This window comes from Podarcis vaucheri (genome assembly GCF_965113315.1).
Source record: "Podarcis vaucheri genome assembly, chromosome: 9".
NCBI lineage: Eukaryota > Metazoa > Chordata > Lepidosauria > Squamata > Lacertidae > Podarcis > Podarcis vaucheri.
In genome coordinates, this window is record NC_138767.1 from 57,867,120 (window position 1) to 57,872,353 (window position 5,234).

Sequence of the window (5,234 nt, forward strand, 5' to 3'; positions counted from 1 at the left end):
ACTGGGTTGCCCTAGCCACTCTGGGCAGCTTCCAACAAATATAAAAGCATAATAAAACATCAAACATTAAAAACTTCCCTATACAGGGCTGCCTCCAGATGTCTTCTAAAAGTTGTATAGTTACTCATCTCCTTGACATCTGATGGGAGGGTGTTCCAATCATAAGGAAAACAGAATTTAAGAAATCAACAGTGGCTGCATTAAATGATGAGTAACTGTATAATACAATTCCACCTTAAAACAGGCTTGTGTGCTTACAGAAAAATACAATTTAGTTTAAGTTAACAATCTCAATCATTAAAAGTCATTAAAGCAAGTTTTCAAGATTCTGATAAATCAGGAATGAAAAAGAAGTTGAGTTTCTAATAAAACTATGAAATATTATTTCCCCCTAGGCATGCTGTGTACATGTTTATTGTGGGTGCTTTTAACCAATGTGAAAATAACCGCTCCAATGTAATCTGCTAAAGAGTTGTTTTTCCAGGCAGCATCGTTTATGCAAATGCTGTGAAATTTTAACACAGAACTTGATAGAGTGAGTATGATATGCAGAACAAGACTAATGTTAATGTTTAAAAAGAACAATCTGATAAAGAAGTATCTGTGCAGAAGCTTGTAATGGATAACATGACAGGACACGGTTCTCCTCTGAGAAATCGCAAGCAAATGCCTAGAACAAAACGTTCCAAGCAATCCTGATCGAGACAGACATGACTGATAGCAAGTACAAAAACAACCATTTTGGACTGGTCCTCAAAATTAGTGAAACAAATAATGTGGTACTTTGTTCTTCCTTCAAAGCTAGCAATATGAGGTGGCGGGGGGGAGAAGACAACATGTGTTGATGGAGTTAAAGAACTTACTGTTTTAAAAATCTTGGACAGGAACGGAAGATCTTGTGCTAATTGGGCCAATAAATGTGCCTTGAAATACACATTACAGTGTATACCTCACAGTGGTACCTCGGTTTACATACGCTTCAGGTTACAGACGCTTCAGGTTCCAGACTCCGCTAACCCAGAAATAGTACCTCGGGTTAAGAACTTTGCTTCAGGATGAGAACAGAAATCGTGCTCCGGCGGCGCTGCAGCGGCAGGAGGCCCCATTAGCTAAAGTGGTGCTTCAGGTTAAGAACAGTCTCAGGTTAAGAAGGGACCTCCAGAATGAATTAAGTTCTTAACCCGAGGTACCACTGTACAAAGCTTTGAATCCAGGAATTTAAAACTCCATTTTACATGGTTCCCGTTGGCAATATATGACCTAAAAAGTTATACCAGGCATGATTCACTGATCAGTTCTCATAAGCAGAAGAAATGTGCAAGGACTTCTGCTTGTGCAATGGGGTTATCCCTCCCTCTACTCCCCACATCGCCAGAAATTGCTCAGAGTGGGTCAGGGGAACCTCCACTACAGAGCATGAGGAGAGAAGAGAAAAGATCTTTTCATTCGGCAAGCTGAAATTCTTACACTAATGGAACATTCAACATTCACTGCTGAATTCCTTCCATTAACTTTTTATACAAAAATCCAGATGATTGTTTAAGTAACAGCTAACACACCATACATTTAGAGCACATTTGAAGCACATTTTTCTTCAAAATAATATTGGGAACCATCATTTACCCCTCATGAAGAAGCAATTCCCAGCACCCTTAATCAACCATAGTTCCTAGGATTCCTGGCAAGGGTAGAGAATGTGCTTTGAAAGCGTGGGGTATGTGCAGCCAACTTTAACGTCAAATTTCAGCATATGCTACCTTCTCAGCTTAGCTCAGGCTCTGCAGTACCTCAGATGAATCCTGTGTTCCATTTGCTTCTGCAGTACAGAAGAGCTCAGCCAAGAGCTCAGCAAAAAAAAAAAAAAAAAAAGTAAACAGCTTAATGAATCAAATCAATGGAGGAGAAATCCCTGACAAAGAGCATATTTTCTGTGTGTGTTTCTGGGCCCCATGGTGATCCTATATTCAAGACATGATGCGTCTAGGTGAGAATTTGTCACAGGATAATGGTCTCCCACTGCTACTGTACATACAGTACCCAGTGTGCAACACCATGTAGCTGAGATATTCTTGGAAAACTAACTACTTTCCGAGGTGGCTTTGCTAGATGGGGAGCAAGAGCACTGTGAGAAATTGCTCATACAGATGACAAGACGCACGCAGAATGTGACACGAGCCAAATAGACTTAGAGATATACTTTGTATAATATTGGAAATCCATCAGCCACAGCCTTATAGATTGCCAGCATGAGGTGAGCTGAAGAGTCCCATACTTCAGAAATGTAGCCTTGACCCCCTCTAACTAAGTCCCCCCATTGCTGGCATCAGATATAACTCTAGATATGGCATTGAGTAGGTAATCAGTGTGCCATGTTTGAAATGTCAACAGCTACCATCTGCAACTTGGGTAAAAACAGTTTGATTGGCTCCATTGAAGAAAAGGGGTCACAGGGGCAGGACCTGGAGATGGTAGCAGGCTGTGGATGAAACAAGACTGCAGACTGGGTGACCCGACAAACCAGGCAGAGGAATGTTTTGTTAAAACAGCATTTTGAGACCTCCCTGGTCTTTATGTGTCATCATCTAGCCAACAGGGGGTGAAAGCCTGAAAACTCAAATTACATGTGCCGGCGCTGTTTGTGGAAACCCACCTCTGCCCCAATCATCTACAAAGCAGAGAGTGTACAGTCCAGTTTTTAAAGCAGAACAATATATGGATGGAGGGGCCAAATCCATACCCTTCAACATTTCTCTGATGAAAATAGGGACGTGCTCCCCGACACCATGAGCCTAAGCATGATTTTTTGAGACCCAGTACTAACTTGTAACACAAACCTCTCCCAAACATGCACCACGATCCCATCCCATGCTTGCAATCTCATGAAACAGGGAAACAATGTTTCTAATTTAATTCTGACATTTCATTCACTACGTTTCTGAAATTGACCCACATTGGGGTCCAATCCCTCCAGTCCTCTTTGGCTTTTTTGTCTAGTTTTACAAAGCTTGTTGACTACTTTGTAACTTTTCGGTTGGTCCCAATAAAAGCCCATTGATGTTGTGATTCAAATGTACTGGCACAGTTGCAAAACATTTTAGGCCAGTCCATGTTAAAGTTTTGTTTTTCTGGCCTTTTTTTAAAAAAAAAATCATGAATTATTTCCCCAAAGTTAATTACAAAGTCCTCTGGAAGTTTACACTCAGTTGGTCCAAACAACTAAAGTGGCTTAACTATTATTGGCCCTAGTTAGAAATACTTACATTTGAGAGAGAAAATCCGGAAAATTATTCCCACCATCAACTTTGGGCATTGACTTTGCTGGCTTTTGCATTTCTGTTATATTCTTAGGCCACTTAGTTTAGACCCAGGCTGGCGACTGGCCTAGTCTAGCTTCCACTTCACATCCTCCTATGTCCTTAGTTGCAAGCGTTTAGCTTAGCATAAATTCTTAAGAGTAAGGAGTCATAAATCTTTGCTTGTTCATTAAATATATGGTCCTTTTTCTGACACTGTGGTATGATTAATCTCCTTGAGCTGAAGTATGATCATTCTCATTATTTACAATACTCCCTGGATTTACTTCGAAGGTAAAGACGCTAACTTGCGCTTTGGAGATTAAATGTATTTACATGAAAGCCACATTGTAGAATTCTCTCCAAATGTTTCTCAGCTTAGGAAAGCTTTTCTACAAAAGTACAACTAAGTTGCCTGCTGTACTCTGAGGAGCTATAGCCAGGTGGAGCATTACTGTGGAAATATATGCAAATAGCTAAATTTTCAGTATACCCTTTCCATCTGTTTCCTCTCTGGCCACTATATTGTTCTCAGCATCTTCACTCTTCTGTGCATTGAAGGCAAACAACTGTGCCAAAAAGGTCACTAACAGACAGTAGGCAAGAGAAATGTTTAGCCTTTCAATGTTTAGCTTTTAAGAAAACACTTCAACATATTAAGCATCATCACCATTATTATTATTTAAATTCATATCCCACCTTTCCTCCCAAAGAAGCCCAGGATGGCATGCAAGAAATGATAAAACAATATATTTAAACATATTTAAAACAATTCCAGATGCAGACTGGAAAAGGTCTCAAAACACTTATTGGAAGAAGATGTTCTTCAGTAGAGGCACAAACAGGGCCAGATTTAGGTTCGATGAGGTCCTAAGCAACTGAAGGTAATGGGGCCCTTTATATATCCAGCTGTCCCTTGTCAACAACAAATTCTCTCTGTTTCTTGTGTTGAATATATTTTATATGGTAATTTATGGACCTAATAGGTATCTAAAGCCATTTGCACATAACAAAATATGTATTTTATCAAAGTTATTGTTGAACTGAAATACAATTGGAAATGTACATCCAGGTTTTTTCCCCCTTTAATTTTTTTTGGGGGGAGTCCAAGAGAGGGGGGCCCACAGCTATAGCTTGTTTAGCTTATACATAAATCCAGCACTGGGCACAAAAGACAACGGAGATAGCTCCTTCTACTATTTAACATGCAGGAATTTCAAAGGGTTGGTTCCACAACACTAAAGGCCTGATACCTATATTCCGTAGAAAAGTTAATTGTTCACATATGTAGCACTGCCAGAATTTTTTTTTGTGGGGGGGCATAGCCATGTATCTCAGAAGCTTTAGTATCCTGACAACTTTACTATGAATGCGTATTCCTCCTAAGGGGCGTTCAGATGTCTCTGACTACCCACATGTATTCAATGCATGTGTGGAGAGGAAGCAAGATTGCAGCATTGCCACATTTGGTAGATGTGTGTGATGGATGAGTGAATACTCCTCTAGATGTTAAAAGATATTGGAGACTCAAAGGTTACCAAAATTATCTGATTCCTTACAAAGCAAATTCACAAGGCAACACAGGTCGTCCTAAAAGGATGAGATAAATATCTGCATCGTTTGAATGGAATCACATAGTCACACTCTGAAACCTTTGGTACTCCCCCAATTTCCCCCACCCACTGCACAGATGAAGATGGGGCAATGGGTGAGTAACAGATTGTAATTAATCAATTTAAGAATGGATAGTCTCCAGATAGTCCTGATGATCCTTCCAAGAAGGGAGACCAGGACTGTGTACCATCAAATTTAATTCAACCTGGTAAACATATAACTAGTGACTTCGTTAAAGAATTCACTGAATATGTATCCTGATCCCAAGCATGTTTTGTCATAAGTAAATGAATATAATGGGCTCCCTGATATGAATGCTTAGGATCA